This window comes from Macrobrachium nipponense, chromosome 6, assembly GCF_015104395.2.
Source record: "Macrobrachium nipponense isolate FS-2020 chromosome 6, ASM1510439v2, whole genome shotgun sequence".
In the NCBI taxonomy this organism is placed as follows: domain Eukaryota; kingdom Metazoa; phylum Arthropoda; class Malacostraca; order Decapoda; family Palaemonidae; genus Macrobrachium; species Macrobrachium nipponense.
Window position 1 is genome coordinate 127,841,991 of NC_061108.1, and position 20,135 is coordinate 127,862,125.

A 20,135-nucleotide genomic window follows, 5' to 3' on the forward strand; every position below is an offset into this window, starting at 1 on the left:
TTCACTACCAATTTCCGTTTCAGCGCTGAATGACCTTGGTTGCCCCAGTGATTGGCACCTTGGAGGAATAATAGTTCAAGATTGGCATAATGCCAAAAATCTACAGAAATCAAATCAAATCTTTGGCTTATTGGATACAGTTCTAAAGTCATCACTGATATTATGGTTTCAAAAAAACCAATACAATTAAATTAAACACGAATTCCTCATAATGGAGAGCCTGGAGGGATGGGACCAGGTTACATGTTCCTCTCTAGGGACGATCCCAACGAGATAATCCCTAACCCACGAAGGTGGAATCATTCTACAAGAATGAATTCTCTCTCTCTCTCTCTCTCTCTCTCTCTCTCTCTCTCTCTCTCTCTCTCTCTTGTCACTGAAGCTTTTCTTGTTTTATTTCTTGGTGGAATTTAATTTATTTTTATTAAAAAATCATTGAAAGTAATTCTTAAAACTTGGCTGGATTCTTCTTATGAATTTGTTGGTATGTGAATTCTCTCTCTCTCTCTCTCTCTCTCTCTCTCTCTCTCTCTCTCTCTCTCTCTCTCTCTCTTTCTCTCTGTTGTCACTGAAGCTTTTCTTGTTTTATTTCTTGGTTGAATTTAATCTATTTTTATTAAAAAATCATTTAAAGTAATTTTTAAAACTTGGCTGGATTCTTGTTATAAATTCGTTGGTATATGTACTTGTAAGCATGGAGTTCATTCTTGTTATTTATTTATAAATAATTTCTTTAGTTTTACTACTGAATTTGGTTTATGATATGATGTAGAAAGAACAAAAATCACCTCATAAACATCACTAAACCTTGGTTTTTACATTTGTCAAGGAAATTTATTTTTACAGTGTTTTTATATAATGATAGTGATAATAATGATAAGGATAATATTAATAATATTTGTTATTATTATTATTATTATTATTATTATTATTATTATTATTATTATTATTATTATTATTAATTGAAACGATTTATGGCCTGAAAAAGCAAGCAGTTACAAGTTTGCTTTAGTGCTAGTCTCACAAAATCTGCAAAGCAAAGCAACTTTGTCATATAGATTAATGTTGAATGTTATCATGCTTGTTTGAAAGATTAAAATCATCATGAGACAGGTCTTTCTTTTATTCTGAAGAAGGAAATTCATATTAACTTAAAAGTCGCTTGAAAAAAAAAAAAAAAGTATATCCCAGCAACGATAACAGACAGACTTATCAACATTCCATCCATCTCGCCCTAATGATAAGCTAATGAAGAAAACGCCACCAAACTACCGTCGTAATGTTCCGAGCGAAAACGTGACCCCGAAGGAAAAAGGCGACTTGGCAACTTTCTCTCGTAGTATATCGGGGGGTCCAGGCCTCCGTCCGCTCGCGAGAGGAACTCAGTGAATGAGAGAGGGCCCTAGGTTCTTGTCGCTCGTGCTTTTCATCCTTGTTCTTCCCTGCTGCTGCTGCTGCTGCATACGTCGCCGTCGTTACTTTGCTGTTAATTCGGTTAAGATCTCTTGCCAGTGTTTCGCTTTTTAAAACGTTTGAGTTCCGTTCGAGTCGAAGACGTTTTATGTCTCCTTAACCCTCGATAAGACGAAGTGATTGTTTGCGCCAATTTTTAAAATCATTTTGTGTCGGTAAGTTATGTCTTTTTTTCTTCTTCTTCTTCATAAAAGTATGTTTGAATTCTTAGTAGTTTAATGCTGTTTGTTTTGTTGATTTAGTTGTTATTTTTCATTATTATTGTTGATGTTATGTATAGGTGCTATGAAAACATTTTTATTATCAACACAATAACATTTGCTACAGGTATTATAAAAAGAATCCAAGTATCTTGCCTTTATTTCGTAGTTTCATGTTGTGAACTTACAATTATATGTATGTATGTATATATATATATATATATATATATATATATATATATATATATATATATATATATATATATATATATATATATATATATATATATATATATATATATATATAGTATATCGTTTTATAATAATGTTATATATATATATAATATCTCTCTCTCTCTCTCTCTCTCTCTCTTTTATATATATATTATATATATATATATATATATAGTTTCTATATATAATAATATATAATATATAGTTTTTAACATTGGAAAATCGTGTTTGTTTTGTAATGCTTGAAGTGTTTTTTTTCTTTATTTATTTATTTGATCTTTTATCTGGAGGGAAGGATGTTGCTGAGCTCCTTAACACGCGGCAGGTGTCTTTTTACAGAGCCATCTCATCCCACTCAAACCGGTTTTCCTCTACGGAATCCTGATGTGTCTTTCTTTCATATTAGATACTCTAAGGTTTCCAGTCCTATGTTTCTTCTATTTAAGTCCATAAAATAGTAAATTACTCGGGTTTTCCATGTTATTCATGTAATTTAGTTTAATTGTAGCATATTTCCTTGCTTTGATTTCGTTCTCTGATCCTATAGAATTCTCCTGCGTATTTTTATTATAGATATGTTAGTTTTTCTACCGTATTTTTTGTTTTATATTCAGCTGTCAATCCATCTCACGTTCTTTTACTATGTTTATAGTTATTAATTTATTATATCGTTATTCTTTATCTTTAGTTAATTTTGCTGTTTGGTAACATTTTAAGTTAAGATTTTGCTCTAAATTAGTAATGAACGTAAACTAGATTTTAATGCACAGAATGAACTTGAAACCCTAAGGAAATAAAGTGGTCGCCTCTTAAAAAAAAAGTGAATTTGTGTAGAACACAGGAAATAAGATTAAGTTTCACTGCCCACTTTCATTCTGCGCTTTGCTTGAGCTTCAGAACTATTCGTTTTTGCATGTCACGTGCTCATGCTATACTATTTCTACGAGGCTTTCATAATTAAACATGGCTTTACCCCCTTTCTTTTAGTATATTGCGCCATTCGGTGCGAAGTTCCGACCTTTTGAAACTGAAACATTTTCATTGCTGGGCTTGAAATCACAACTTATTATTATTATTATTATTAGGGAAAACTCTCTATCGCGAGAGTATATATATAATGTTCTAAAAGGTCCACAATAATACAAAGTGTTAAGAGTCCGTGTATAATTTTTAAGACTTTACAAAAAGCTTTTTTTTTTTTTTTTTTTTTTTTTTTTTTTTTTTTTTTTTTAATGAAGATGAACCCAGGGAAGGGTTCGAAAGCTTTTTGTAAAGTCTTAAAAATTATGCACGGACTCTTAACACTGTATTATTGTGTACCCTTTAGAAGATTATTATTATTATTATTATTATTATTATTATTATTATTATTATTATTATTATTATTATTATTATTTTGTTCTAAAGGGTCCACAATAAATACAAAGTGTAAAAAGTCCGTGTATAATTTTGAAGACTTTACAGAAAGGGAAGGGTTCGAAAGCTTTCTGTAAAGTCTTCAAAATTATACACGGACTTTTTACACTTTGTATTATTGTGGAGCCTTTAGAACATTATATATACTCTCGTGATAGAGAGTTTTTCCCTACTATTATATTATTATTATTATTATTATTATTATTATTATTATTATTATTATTATTATTATTATTATTATTATTACTATTATTATATTAATATTCAGTAGATGAAACCTATTCGTACGGAATAAGCCCACCACAGGGGCCATTGACTGGAAATTCAAGCTTCCAAAAAATATAGCGTTCATTAGGAAGAAATAAGAGGAAGGCTTAAGGTAGCCATATGCTCTGTATAGGTGGTATTATGGTGCCAAATTCACATTTTTGTGTTGCATTCTTTATTTATTTATTTATTTATTTTTTAAATCTTACAAGTTTGTATGGTTACTTGTTTGTTTATTTCGTTTGTGTAATATTGAATTGTATATTATGGCTCTCCAACATTTGTGTCATTTTTATACTGGGTATGTAAAATATTGGATTGTATTTTGATTCGCCAAGTTATTTTATTAAATTATTATTATTTATTTTTTTGTCATATAAGGACTTCTTTTCATCCAATTCGTTCTTGCAAGCTGCACAGTTGCTCGAGTTTGTTGGACCATGTTGTAGTAAGTGTTGCGTCTTTGTACTTCAACTTGCTTGGGTGTATTGTGGTTATATTGGTCGTCTTAGATGATATTACATGATTCATGGTTGATGTTTTGTATACTGGAATCTCGTGATGTGTGTTTCTTTTACGTCATCTTGCCTGCTGTATAAGGAATACAAGGTCACTTTGCATCAAGCAACTCTTATTATTCTGACTCGCCATCTTATGGTAACGCGAGATGAAACAAAAAGAGAGAGAGAGAGAGAGAGAGAGAGAGAGAGAGAGAGAGAGAGAGAGAGAGAGAGAAAGCAAATTTTTAGAATATATATTTTGTTTATTATTGGCCTGAGTGAAGATAACAGGGGAGGTCAGAGGAACTGGAGTGACTACTATTTAGGAGAGAGAGAGAGAGAGAGAGAGAGAGAGAGAGAGAGAGAGAGAGAGAGAGAGAGAGATTCTTTGGGTACGGACAGATAGAGGGCCATCATGATACCCAGTGCTCTTTGTTGTGGCGCCCACTTGGCTCTCTTGACAGCCTGGGTACAGTGTCTGGTATTTTTTTTTATCAATGGGTATCTGGCAAATGTTTTTTTTTTTTTAATCAATGATTAACCTGACGCTTTGTTCTCTCGCCCTTTACAACAGTCATTCATTGATGTTGTGATTGTAATCGATATCTGTCACAGTTTTGGATTTTGTTTATTATTATTATTATTATTATTATTAGCAAATTAGGGGGGTGGGGGGTTAGGATGAAACCCCATTATAAACCACCTGAGGGGTCCCCACTATAACCCTGCCAAGTTTCATGCCCATCGGACCAGCCGTTTGGCCGTGATTGAATGACAGACGGACGGAGAGACATAATGCCCTTATTATTATTATTATTTTTTTTTTTTTTTTTTTTTTTTTTTTGCTCTATCACAGTCCTCCAATTCGACTGGGTGGTATTTATAGTGTGGGGTTCCGGTTGCATCCTGCCTCCTTAGGAGTCCATCACTTTTCTTACTATGTGTGCCGTTTCTAGGATCACACTCTTCTGCATTAGCCCTGGAGCTACTTCAGCCTCTAGTTTTTCTAGATTCCTTTTCAGGGATCTTGGGATCATGCCTAGTGCTCCTATGATTATGGGTACGATTTCCACTGGCATATCCCATATCCTTCTTATTTCTATTTTCAGATCTTGATACTTATCCATTTTTTCCCTCTCTTTCTCTTCAACTCTGGTGTCCCATGGTATTGCGACATCAATGAGTGATACTTTCTTCTTGACTTTGTCAATCAACGTCACGTCTGGTCTGTTTGCACGTATTACCCTATCCGTTCTGATACCATAGTCCCAGAGGATCTTTGCCTGATCGTTTTCTATCACTCCTTCAGGTTGGTGCTCGTACCACTTATTACTGCAAGGTAGCTGATGTTTCTTGCACAGGCTCCAGTGGAGGGCTTTTGCCACTGAATCATGCCTCTTTTTGTACTGGTTCTGTGCAAGTGCCGGGCATTCACTTGCTATGTGGTTTATGGTTTCATTTTTCGTATTGCACTTCCTACATATGGGAGAGATGTTATTTCCGTCTATTGTACTTTGAACATATCTGGTTCTTAGGGCCTGATCTTGTGCCGCTGTTATCATTCCTTCAGTTTCCTTCTTTAGCTCTCCCCTCTGTAGCCATTGCCAATTGTCATCGCTGGCTAGTTCTTTAGTCTGTCTCATGTATTGTCCGTGCATTGGTTTGTTGTGCCAGTCCTCTGTTCTTTCTGTCTTTCTCCTGTCTCTGTATATTTCTGGGTCTTCGTCTACTTTTATTAGTCCTTCTTCCCATGCACTCTTTAGCCACTCGTCTTCACTGGTTTTCAGATATTGCCCCAGTGCTCTGTTTTCGATGTTGACGCAGTCCTCTATACTTAGTAGTCTCTCCCTCCTTCCTTTCGTGTTATGTATAGTCTGTCCGTATTTGCTCTTGGGTGTAGTGCTTTGTGTATTGTCATTTGTTTCCTGGTTTTCTGATCTATGCTGCGGAGTTCTGCCTTCGTCCATTCCAATATGCCTGCGCTGTATCTGATTACTGGCACTGCCCATGTGTTTATGGCTTTTATCATATTTCCGGCGTTGAGTTTTGACTTGAGTATCGCCTTGAGTCTCTGCATATATTCTTTCCTGATCGTGTCCTTCATCTCTCGGTGTTTTATATCTCCTCCTTCCATTATTCCCAGGTATTTATATCCTGTCTCATCTATGTGTTTGATGTTGCTCCCATCTGGTAGCTTTATCCCTTCAGTTCTCGTTACTTGCCTTTTGTATGTTGACTAAGGCGCATTTTTCTATTCCAAACTCCATCCTGATGTCCCCAGATACAATCCTTACAGTCTGGATTAGGGTATCTATTTCCTTGATGCTCTTACCATACAGCTTGATGTCGTCCATGAACATCAGATGGTTGATTTTGTTGCCTCTTTTCTTGAGTTGGTAACCGGCATCCATCTTCTGTAGTACTTTTGTCATGGGAATCATTGCTACTACGAAGAGTAGTGGGGACAGTGAGTCGCCCTGGAAGATCCCTCTCCTGATATTAACCTCTGCTAGTCTTATTCCAGAGCTTGTAAGTATTGTATTCCAGTTGCGCATTGTATTTTTGAGGAAGCTGATGGTATTTTCCTCTGCCCCATATATTTTCAGGCATTCTATTAGCCATGTGTGTGGTATCATGTCGAAGGCTTTCTTATAGTCTATCCATGCCATGCTTAGGTTGGTTTTCCTTCTCCTACTGTTCTTCATTACCATTTTGTCTATCAGGAGCTGGTCTTTTGTGCCCCTACACTTCCTTCTGCAGCCTTTCTGTTGGTGGGGGATGGTGTTTGTCTCCTCTAGGTAGTTGTATAGCATTTCACTGATGATACCTGTTAGTAACTTCCACATTATTGGTAGGCAGGTGATAGGCCTGTAGTTACTGGCTATATTTCCCTTACTCTTGTCTTTTTGTACTAAGGATGTCTTCCTGTGGTCATCCATTTGGGTGCTTGGTGATTTGAGATACAATGCTGGAGTTGTTCTGCTATTCGTGGGTGTAGGGCCTTGAAGTTTTTGAGCCAGTATCCATGGACTTCATCGGGACCTGGGGCTTTCCAGTTTGGCATTTTCTTATTATTATTATTATTATTATTATTATTATTATTATTATTATTATTATTATTATTACTATTATTATTATTGAGTATATAAAGTGTTTAATGATAATAGCTTTCGAACCCTGCACCAGGTTCATCCTCAGCAAAGTGAACATTATGAATTTAAAAATCTTTCGAAGTAAACTTCTGAATAGGACAATTATTCCACTATGACGAACGCAAATGAAGGAAGCGCTCAACAGCCCAACTTAAGACAAGCTCTGTTTTTTCTCCGCCTGATGCTGCCCCCTCTTCTGCTCTCCTCCCTCAGACAGATTACAACACGGGGGACGTGATGTCCAGCATTATTACAGCCGCATCGCCAAGGGAACACCGTGCAGCATCATCACAGCCAACAAGACGTTCCAGCAGAATAACCAGCAGGAATTCGAACACAACGGAATAACCTAGTTGGGCTGTTGAGCGCTTCCTTCATTTGCGTTCGTCATAGTGGAATAATTGTCCTATTCAGAAGTTTACTTCGAAAGATTTTTAAATTCATAATGTTCACTTTGCTGAGGATGAACCTGGTGCAGGGTTCGAAAGCTATTATCATTAAACACTTTATATACTTCACATGCGATATTATTGTGGACCTGCAATCATTGTTATCATTTTCGACACTGAAAATTGTGCCCATTATTATTATTATTATTATTATTATTATTATTATAGTAAAAGACTGTTGATTCGTTTAACAATTTAGTGGAATAGGATACATAATGTTATCGAATGCTGTCACAGGTTTGATGTTTATTATTATTATTATGTTTTTTTGGGGGGGCTCTATCACAGTACTCCAATTCGACTGGGTGGTATTTATAGTGTGGGGTTCCGGGTTGCATCCTACCTCCTTAGGAGTCCATCACTTTTCTTACTATGTGCGCCGTTTCTAGGATCACAATCTTCTGCATGAGACCTGGAGCTACTTCAGCCTCTAGTTTTTCCAGATTCCTTTTCAGGGATCTTGGGATCGTGCCTAGTGTTCCTATGATTATGGGTACAATTTCCACTGGCATATCCCATATCCTTCTTATTTCTATTTTCAGGTATTGATACTCATCCATTTTTTCTCTCTTTCTCTTCAACCTCTGGTGTCCCATGGTATTATTATTATTATTATTATTATTATTATTATTATTATTATTATTATTGTTGTTGTTGTTGTTGTTGTTGTTAAAAAATCCAATATCATATATTTAAAAATATATTTTTTATATTTTTTAATATATGATTGTGGATCTTTTAACATTTTGGTATCACGAGACTGAATTTTTTAACATTATTATTATTATTATTATTATTATTATTATTATTATTATTATTATTATTATTATTATTATTATTATTATTATTATAGTAAACGACTTAATTTTTAGCACTTTTTTTCTAATAGAATACCCACAAGGGAAGAAGATGAAATTTAAAGAAAAAACAGAAGTAAATGTCAATAATATATATTTAATTAATCGTAATGAATAAGAGTAAATGAAAACAAAAATGTATATAATTTAGGATTATATATTTAAAGGTATATTTTAGTAATTTTAATGACTAAAAATATATATAATATATATTGTATTAAATCTACTTATAAAGATGAAGGCACATTAATGTATATTAATAAAGTTATATATACATAAATGTATATCAATAGAAATAATATACATTAATGCAAAATAATAGAAATGCATGTATACTAACGTATGATGATATATATAAGTATATACAAATGTACATTAATAAAAATAAATTACATTCGAGAATAAGTAAGAATAGATAAAAATGCAGATGCAGAACCTAATGCTGGGAAAACCCAGACCCCAAATTGCGGTAGGTCAGGTCCTGGCAGAGAGGTTGTGGTCCAAAAGCGAAAACGTGGGAAATGGGTTATATGGGCATCGGCGGTCGACACGAAAGTGACACTTGAGATGACCCATCGGTCTCAATTGGGGCAGAGATTGCGAGGCATAATTAAAGGACTGGGCTCTCTCTCTCTCTCTCTCTCTCTCTCTCTCTCTCTCTCTCTCTCTCTCCATATACTTTATATATATATGTGTGTGTGTGTACTTCATATATCATATATATATAATATATATATATATATATATATATATAGTTTGTAATATTGAATTATTCTTTTTGGATGATAATGGTTACATTAATTTTAATCGATATAGAGCTCATGATGATGATTTTAACTGTGAATCTTATTGTTGTTTGTTTTTAAAAGCAATAGATTAGTTTTCACTTGCATCGTCATTATTATTATTATTATTGTTATTATCATTATTATTGTTATTCGCGGTATAACTATTAGTGTCGTTGTTATATATTATTAATCCGCATTCGTCAAGTTTTGGAAACATTGCTGTGCAAAAGTCTAGCTAGAGAGAGAGAGAGAGAGAGAGAGAGAGAGAGAGAGAGAGAGAGAGAGAGAGAGAGAGAGAGGTTAAGACTAATGGAGATTTATTATAATTTTTGGAACGATATGAAACAGGTATCAGAAATTATTTGAGAGAGAGAGAGAGAGAGAGAGAGAGAGAGAGAGAGAGAGAGAGAGAGAGAGAGAGAGAGAGAGAGAGAGAGAGAGAGAGAGAGATTCATTCATTGTAATTTTATGAACAATAGGAAACAAGTATCAACAATTATTTGAGAGAGAGAGAGGGAGAGTTAGCGGGGGGTGGGGGGTAGGTGGCTGGGCTGCATTTGGGCTACGGAATATAAAGATGACTCCAAGGGAATTCTCGTTTTTTAATGAACTGACTTTCGTCCGGAGACGGAATTCGAGAAATGCAGGAGGAAGACAGAAAGGACCCCCACCCGATTCATAATTAACGAATGCTGTGAAAGTGACCAAATCTTGGCTGCCCCTATAAGGGCATCCTCACCGCCCAGTGACCTTGGGCCGAGGAAGATTAATTATCATCATCTCTTTCTGGAGAGACTTGTTCCTGAAGCGTCCCTTGTTCCCGAGGCACGAAGCCCCTGGATCTAACACTTTTTTCTTTTTTTTTCCTCGCGTGTATCCTTTTGTTCCTTAACAGGTTATTCTTAGGGTTCTGTAATGAATCCTCAGGATACCGCCCTGATACCGGATGTTTTGGGATCCCAGAGGCTCCTTATTCTCGGTAGGCGTAGATGATAAGTCCTGTAAACATTGGCTCAATTACAGACGATATCAAATATCGAAGTATCTCTGGGACGCTGCCTTTTGTTTCTGCTTGTGTTTTTGTTGGTAAATATCTGCTTCGATTTTTTTATGGGTTCCTTTCTTACTCTGTGTTTTTGTTGGTAAATATCTGGTTCTATTTTTTTATGGATTCCCCTCTTACTCTGTGTTTTTGTTGGTAAATATCAGCTTCGATTTTTTCTATGTATTCCTTTCTTACTCTGTGTTTTTTTGGTAAATATCAGCTTCGATTTTTTCTATGTATTCCTTTCTTACACTGTGTTTTTGTTGGTAAATATCAGCTTCGATTTTTGTTATGCATTTCTCTCTTACTATGCCTCTTCATTATCAATTTATTTTTTCTTTTTAATAAGTGCGATCTGTTCTTTCTGTATTTGCCTTTACCTTCTTTTACTTCCTAATGAGCAACGTATTCTTTAGAAGCTTGAATTTCAAGTCAGTGGTCCCTTTGTGCTTGTTCCATATGAATAGAGTTCATCTTCTGAATAATAATAATAATAATAATAATAATAATAATAATAATAAGTACGCGGGTCACAAACAAAGCATTAAACACAACTGGAAATTGTGGCACATTGCTCATCAAAGTCTTGGAGAAGTTATATATAAAAACACCGGCTATTAAACTGACGTGCAGTCTGGTTGACGTCTTGTCAACATCCACACTTCAAGATGAAAGGGTTCAAATTATACGGACCAAATCTCAGAGATCATAAATGGGATGGCGAAGGTGCCAAACACAATTTCAATTTTTACAAAAAAAAAAAAAAAAAAAAATCAATTGTCAGACCTAATTCTGTAAAGCTATGTCATTCTTCACGAGGCCTTCTATAATAATTTTCCCCACAGCTAATAATTTCAAACATCAGCTTAAAATATATTAGGTCCTTATGAGAGTCCAGTTTTTCCCAAAGCGATAATTACTGTATACTTCGGTTTCAGTTATTTCATTTAATGGTGGGCGGGTATAGCCTGATCCTTGCCCTGATCAAGATCTAACCTAAATTTAGGTTTCTGAAAACCTTAAAGTTCTAATTCCTCGTATAAAAGTGATACATACTTTAGGAGGTAATTAAGACTATAGATCAAGGGAAGGCCACAGCCTTTTCAACGTAACTGTCATGACATTTGCTGTAACTGTCATTTTCCTCTGTCCTTCAGGAGGATTTCGTCACAGGTGACATTTGCTAAGCGAGATAGATATAGTACAGAAAGTCGATACCGTTCAGTGGTTAAAAATAACCGAACCTGTTCTACGCTGATGATCCTCCTCCTCCTCTTACGCCCTTTCTTCTTCTGTTTCTTCTTTTGATTCTCATATTTATGTCTCTTGCGCCTGGTCGACCTTTCGTCATTGGTTGCAAGCAATGATTCATCTTATGCACGGCTGAAGATCGCTCCGTCGTATCTCATACGTCCCCATGGGAATGATTTTATTTTAATGGGGATTCTCTCTCTCTCTCTCTCTCTCTCTCCATGATTTTAATACCATCATGGTTTCAGATTTATAATCTAACGAATCCGAACTTCCTTGTGAAGTTTTGACAGTAATTTATGAAATTCTTTATGATATACGTAAGTTTCATCAGAGATTATTATTATTATTATTATTTTTTTTTTATTTTTTTTTTTTTTGCTCTATCACAGTCCTCCAATTCGACTGGGTGGTATTTATAGTGTGGGGTTCCGGGTTGCATCCTGCCTCCTTAGGAGTCCATCACTCTTCTTACTATGTGTGCCGTTTCTAGGATCACACTCTTCTGCATGAGTCCTGGAGCTACTTCAGCCTCTAGTTTTTCTAGATTCCTTTTCAGGGATCTTGGGATCGTGCCTAGTGCTCCTATGATTATGGGTACGATTTCCACTGGCATATCCCATATCCTTCTTATTTCTATTTTCAGATCTTGATACTTATCCAATTTTTCCCTCTCTTTCTCTTCAACTCTGGTGTCCCATGGTATTGCGACATCAATGAGTGATACTTTCTTCTTGACCTTGTCAATCAACGTCACGTCTGGTCTATTTGCACGTATCACCCTATCCGTTCTGATACCATAGTCCCAGAGGATCTTTGCCTGATCGTTTTCTATCACTCCTTCAGGTTGGTGCTCGTACCACTTATTACTGCAAGGTAGCTGATGTTTCTAGCACAGGCTCCAGTGGAGGGCTTTTGCTACTGAATCATGCCTCTTTTTGTACTGGTTCTGTGCAAGTGCCGGGCATTCACTTGCTATGTGGTTTATGGTTTCACTTTTCGTATTGCACTTCCTACATATATATTATTATTATTATTATTATTATTATTATTATTATTATTATTGGGGCTATCACAGTCCTCCAATTCGACTGGGTGGTATTCATAGTGTGGGGGTTCCGGGTTGCCTCCTTAGGAGTCCATCACTTTTCATACCATGTGTGCTGTTTCTAGGAGCGCACTATTCTGCATGAGTCCTGGAGCTACTCCAGCCTCAAGTTTTTCCAGATTCCTTTTCAGGGATCATGGGATCGTGCCTGGTGTTCCTATGATTATGGGTACAATTTCCACTGGCATATCCCATATCCTTCTTATTTCTATTTTCAGGTCTTGATACTTATCCATTTTTCCCTTTCTTTTATTATTATTATTATTATTATTATTATTATTATTATTATTATTATTATTATTATTATTATTATTATTATTATTATCCCGGAAGGCAAAGAAAACCCTTAGGTTTTCTCATCCTTTTAGTGCCCCAATTTCCTCCCTCCCTCCTCCTCCTCCTCTCTCCTCCTCCTCCTCCTCCACCAGACTCACTTCCTTATTCTCTCCGTCTGCTTTCTCTCGTCTGGGAAAAAATCCCCCCCCCTCCCCCGCCGCCCTTTGGCTCGAAAGATAAATTTCACGGTTCAGAAAATGCTAATGGCTGACTTTCGTAATCGCGAAACTTGGAATCAGGGAAGAGAGAAAAAGGAGACGATAAATATAGGTTTTACCTATTTTACGCTCTGTCACGGATCCATAGTAGTCGCATTATTCTAATTTTTTATTATTATTATTATTCTTTTGCAGTGACCACAAACCATCACGCAAAAGGCGTTGATGCGCATACATATATATATATATATATATATATATATATATATATATATATATATATATATATATATATATATATATTTCAGAAATTAAACGGAATTACTTGCAGTAAGACAATCAAAATCAGATATAGATATAATAAAATATATATATATATATATATATATATATATATATATATATATATAATATATATATATTAAAATGTATTGTTCAATATTCTCTCTCTCTCTCTCTCTCTCTCTCTCTCTCTCTCTCTCTCTCTCTCTCTCTCTCATATAGCCTAAACCTTAAGAGAAGACATACCAATGAAAACTTAACAGTTGCGTAGGGATGACGGAGAACTAAAAGTCATGCTTTATGCAATCTTTAGAGGATGATGCAGTAAGGAAGTTTGCGCATTTTGTGTCCCTATAAAGAAGAAGGAACAACAAACATTTACCGTTACATATTTCAGAGTGGAGAATATTGTGTCGTGCACCTGTGTATGACCTGTAATGAGAAGAGCATTATTTTATTAAGTAATATTATTGACTGTTTCTGTTCTCACTTGCCCTTCAATTTTCGTTGTTCCCGAGATGATTCACGATGACGATGTTTCTGGTAGTGATGGTGATGCAATGATCCAGTGGATGACGTCAAGAGTGGATGACTTTGACGTTCGACATAGTTTTTTATATTTTTTTTCTGTTCGACCTTCAGGAAGAACTTCGTGAGACGGAATTGTTGGCTCTGCCTTTGAAATTCGTCAAGTACGTATTAGAGAAGTTTCAGTGATTCTCTCATTTGCCTGGTAACCTGGATGCTTTGTCAATCATGGGGTCCTATTTCACAGTCTCCTTACAGTTCTACAGGGTGTCCATAAAGTCCCAGTACCATTCTGGGCAATAAATACTTGTAATGGTATTGGGACTTTATGGACAAACCTGTATGTCATCTGAAAGACCTCACCCACTTTGCCAGGTGTCACCCTCTGGTTCATCTGCAATTTGCTTTTCATCCTTTTCGTTTTGTGGATGACTTGGTCATCCGAAGCACTTTATCTAGTTCCTCGTTTGACGAGTCAGTTACGTGCTCGACTACCGATATATCATGGTCCGGGTTCGATTCCCTGCTCTGCCAACGCGAAATCAGAGGAATAATTTGTTTCTAGTGATAGAAATTCATTTCTCGATGTGGTTCGGATCCCGCAATAGGCTGTAGGTCCCCTTGCTAAGTAAGCAAATGGCTCCTAGCCACGTAGGAATATCTAATCCTTCGGGCCAGCCCTAGGAGAGCTGTTAATCCAGTTGTCTCCTCGTCTGTTGCATAGGCAGTTCCGTCCTCTTCATCGTCTTCGTCTGTAGATGACTTGACAAGGCCATCCAACTCCTGTAGTAGATTCACATCAACCGTGCATTTAATGTCTAAGGCCAGTCCCTTACGACACTCCTGATTGGCTGTTGATAAGCCAATCGCAGGGCTGGAAACTCTCAGTCTCTCGAGAGAGTTCACAGAGGCAGGATCTATGTTCCACCTCTGCTGAAGGATACTTTTGAAAGACGTATCCCTCAGGAGAGGTAGAACATAGATCCTACCCATGTGAACTCTCGAGAGAGACTGAGAGTTTCCAGCCGTGTGATTGGCTTATCAACTTCCAGTCAGGAGCGTCGTAAGGGACTGGCCTTAGACATCAAATGCACGGTTGATATGAATCTACTATAGGACCTAGGTGGTGAAAACTAAGCGGTGTTCAGGAGTATGATCTTCCACATTTTTTGGTCATATCGACAAAACCCTTCGCTATCCTGGTGTCATACTGTTCAAGGAGTTTTAAGAAAAATGCAATGTAAGTACTCACAAGTCAAGTAAACAAGTTATGCTCAGTAATCTTGTGGGTTTCTTTTTCCATCTGCGGAAGTACTGAAAGAAGTTTTGTTTGGTTCATTATTATTATTATTATGTTACTGGCGAAACAAATCGACAGTTATTTATGGATACGTATGTTCAAAAACGGAACCTCTACTGAAAGCATCCGAGAATCTGCTCGATTCCCCTGTTCAACCTCTGTAGATATTTATTTTTAATTATAAGTACCAAAAAAAATAACTGTGGATTTGTTTCTCCATATCAAGACTCATGGTACTGTTAGTAATTTTTAATTATTATTATTATTATACTAGCAAATATGTATACAGAAGTTATGAATGAAAATTCATAAAGTAACCAAGTCTACGGGCGTAACCAGCCCCGTTTCAGGGCATCCCTCCTTACCCTCACCCACTTCGAAGGAGGAGTAGGGGGAGGTAGAATGAAACCCCATCATAAGCTATCTTAGGGGACCCCACTATACCCCTGCTAAATTTCATGCCCATCGGACCAGCCGTTTGGCTGTGATTGAATGACGGACGGACAGACATTACAACCATTACAGTAAGATGTTTATTATTATTTTTAGTCAGAACATGAACCCCTTTCGTATGGAACAAGCTCAGAGGGACCACAGCCTTGAGATTCAATCTTCCAAAGAATACGGTGTACGTTTGTAAGAGTTAATTAATTAGAAAAGTAAAAATAAATGGACAGATCCTCTGAGTCGATCGCTGTTAAGCCTCTGAGATCACGTAAACGGTTTCCTTTCACAATTTATTCTAGAATGCAGCGCCGCTGGCCCTGGCTTTAATTCATCCGCGCTCCATTGATTCAAGTAGTTGCATCATCAGTGGCGAGTGATTTGCAGAGTGCATGAGACCTTTACACAGCTATTGAAGCCCCGGTCGAGTGGCTGGAGCAATTTTAGATGACGAATATACCACCTGAACATCTTAAAAGCTTTCATGCTCAGTAATGATGACTTGGTCATGATCAAGTCATTACAGAATGGTCATGCTCCTGATTCACCGATTCTGTCATGTGCAAAATCATGAAAAGATGCACGTGTGACATTTTTACTATTTATAAGGCTGAATGGATTTGTCCTTAAGCGATAGACGGAACTAGAGAGACAAGAGTGTTGAGGAAAGTGGACGGATAGATTCGCATGAATAGACAACGTAAAAAAAAAAAATAAATAAATAAAATAAAAAACTTTTACAATTTACAGCAGTCTCACTATAGGCAGAAATTCCCCTTTCCCACGGAGGCATCATTGGAAAGTTCACTCAGCAAGTTCCAAGCCGTGATAGTTTTTACATTTTGGACGTGTGATTGTTGTCTGCTCAACTTCATTTTAGATTACTAATATTATATTTCGTAAATGAGAATTAAGTCACTGGAATTTTTGTTTCAACTTTCAAAATCTCGAGTACTCTTTTTTTTTCGGTGTAACAGAGAAAAAGGATGATAAAGTTTAATGATTTTGTAACGATGAGGAAGAACTTAAATGCGTCTCCAGGAGTCAAAGTGGGTTTTAATAATATATATATTATATATATATATATATATATATATATATATATATATATATAAAGAGAGTGAGACAGAGACACAGATCGTTGCTTTATCCATAAAGTTATAAATTGATCGGTAATTCTTCGTAGGTTATTGAACATTGAATTAATTTCTGGGAAAGATAATATTCAAGTAACATGACCAAGCAGCATATTTCAACTGCAACGTATAGTGAGAGGTCACGGATAGTTTTATAACAGGTGTTTATGGCCGGTAAATTTCGTAAATAAAGTCGATCAACGTTTAGTGTCGCGATTATGATTGATAATACTCTTTAATGATCGTCATTTGTTACTGTAATTGCAGGCAATTTTGTGTAATGATTTATGATTAATGCAGGTTAGGAGGGGTAATTTCATGTCATATTTTGTCGTGAAGAACTTGATACGAGTCTTTGTAACGTAACCTATTTCTTACATGAATTACGTGGCTGTCTAACTTCTCTAAGAGCTTGTATTCTTTGGAAACTGTACTGTGACTCCTTTCTGGATGGTTAAGCCTAACTTATATACAATTTTCTTTACTGAGAGTTGTTCACCTCCCCTCCTCCACCTCCAGAGTAAAAACAAGGCGTGGGCCGACCTCAAGCTTACTTTGGGCGCGGGCTAAAATCTACGGCCAAATAGAGCGCTGTTTCACCAACGAAAATTAGAATAAGTACGTTTATATTTTATTGGAAATAATTGCTCTGTACTGTTTAACATACACATTATTTGTTTTAGGTTTGTTTTCAATCTAATAAATAAATCGTAAATATCCTATCCTAAAATTCCTGTATCTTTAACTCAACGCGAAACGCCTTTTTCAGACCTTTTTAGTCTTTTCATAGGGCTTTCCTACCCCCCCCCCCTCAACAAGAACAACACCAACAACAATAACAAAGTAGATTGTAGGCTTACTCCCCGAGTAAGCGATGACGAAATGAACCCATGACTCTTCTCCAAAGTTGACTGAAGTGAAGGGAAATGAAAGAATTAGAATGAAATGTTCGAGCCTCAGAATCCGAGGTGTTCAATTCTGTAGAAGGTTTGGGGCGGCAGTTTGCACCTTCAAAAGAGTATTAAAAACATTCATATTTAGTGACCTGTACCCCACCGAAAACTAGATCAGTGAAGTGTTTTAGAATCTACTAACATGAATTGGCCTTTTGGGGTGTGGTCCATCAGAGCGCCCCCTGCCCCACCCCCTTTTTTTTTGGGGGGGGGGGGCGGCGTAGTGGGGCCGACGTCCAAGGTCACAGCCAGTAATAACTATAATGGTGACCAGTTCATGGGCATCAGTTAATTATTTTCCTGTAGAACAACAGTATATATATACATATATACACATGTATATATGTACACTATGTATATATACATATATTTAAGAAAGTAAGAAGTTATAACGTCATTGGAGTTATTGTATATCTATCTATCTATCTATACACTCGTGCGTGTGTGTGTATATATATATATATATTATATATATATATATATATATATATATATATATATATATATATATATATATATATATACATACATACTTACACGAACATACATACATGTAGACGGTATGTGCGTATATACATATGAGCATGTCAGTAGCATACGGAAGCTTAAGTTGTATTAAAACGCGACGAAACCAAAATTTTATATATATATATATATATAATATATATATATATATATATTCTTATGAAGAGAGGTGCATGTATGTAGGTAGGTATGAACCGTGTGTATGTGTGTGTGTGTGTGTACGAACTCGTATGTATGTAGGTAGAAGGAATGGTAAATAATCTATCCCTGCAGTCTGCAATTAGCGAACGACTCTTTATGGTCACAACGCCCATCGGTTCGCTAAAGCCGCGCACACTTTAATGTGGGATCGCCTTTTATAGGAGGGCGTGACCTTCAGGCGAATGAGGGATGCATGTCTTAGCGTGTATCGGTTGCTTCGTTTCCGGAGTCCTTGATCGCAGTCGATTCGATGACTTGTGCATCTAAGTCTGTTTGGCGAGAAATCAACATTTTATGCAAGCATGAAAGTCATGCAGTATGTCTGCAATTGTAGACATACTGCCGATTGTAATAGTTATATGCAGTTGCATGAGACGGGCAAATTCCGATTGTAATTTAAGTAAGTATATAAGTATATATATATATATATATATATATATATATATAGATATTAATTATATATAATATATAGTATATATTGGTCGACTCTTTCAATGCCAAGGATGCCTAAAGAAATAAAATGTATTGCCAGCCACACACACACACACACACACACACACACACACACACACACACACACACACACACACACATACATTCTTTGCTCAAATATTTAATAGCTGTAAACCATTGCTCTAGATTTTTCAGACTTGTAAAGAAAAACTGTGACATAAGGCGAAATTATGAAAAATTCTCTTTAGAATCTGGTATCTGAGACAACTCTGAGTGAAGTTAGCATATTTAAGGTTAGGCTGTTACGCAAAACTTGCACACGTAAGTTTGCTTGAGTATTGTCAAGCCAGAATTACAATGAGGTATTCAAGATCATTTACAGAGCATTTGCTAATGTTGCTCTGAGGGGTGTCCAGTTCAAAACGTCTAAAGGTGTTGATGTGTAAAATAATAGGAAATGCTTCTATAATTTTAGGGTCTGGAAACTGAAATGCAGGTGAATGAAAACAAAATCAGAGGTTATAGTAAAGGTCAGGACGTTCTTATGGTTAATAAAAAAAAATGCTTTTATGTCTGTTAGCAGTGTTAAAAATTAATACTAAATTAATGTAAAAAACAAAAATATCCAACAATGAAATAAGGAAACCAACTTGCATGATTTTATATTCATTCATTAAATTGAAAACCGAAGAATTAAACTCAAAACAGGAAAGAGAGGGAAAAAATCAGGACGTTTTTATGGTTGATAAAATAAAAAAATAAAACTGCTTTTATATCTGTCGGTGAGTGTAAAATTAATACCAAATTAATGGAAAAACAAAAATATCAAACAATGAAATAAGGAAACCTACTTGCATGATTTTATATACATTCATTAAACTGAAAACCGAGGAAATAAACGCAAAACAGGAATGAGAGAGAGAGAGAGAGAGAGAGAGAGACAAAAATATATGAAACATAGAAATGAACTAAAAAAAAAAAAGCCATGACTTCTGATTGTGTTTCGGCAAACCGAAAGCCAGATAGATAAAAAAAAATGAAGAAAGGAATTAAAAACAAGCAAATGAAAACAGGTCTCC

At 35.9% G+C, this 20,135-nt stretch overlaps 1 protein-coding gene across 2 annotated transcripts in view; it reads left to right on the forward strand.

Annotated features, from left to right (window-relative positions):
* Positions 1 to 20,135, forward strand: part of LOC135216168 (globin-like) — a 140,698-nt gene that overhangs the window by 24,188 nt on the left and 96,375 nt on the right. Inside the window, exon 1 of one of the 2 annotated variants that reach the window (XM_064251289.1) lies at positions 1,366 to 1,628. The exons of the other annotated variant lie outside the window; for it this stretch is intronic. The gene's annotated coding sequence lies outside the window, so the exon portion shown is untranslated. Of the gene's footprint in view, positions 1 to 1,365; positions 1,629 to 20,135 lie in introns of those variants that run through there. 2 annotated transcript variants of the gene reach the window in all.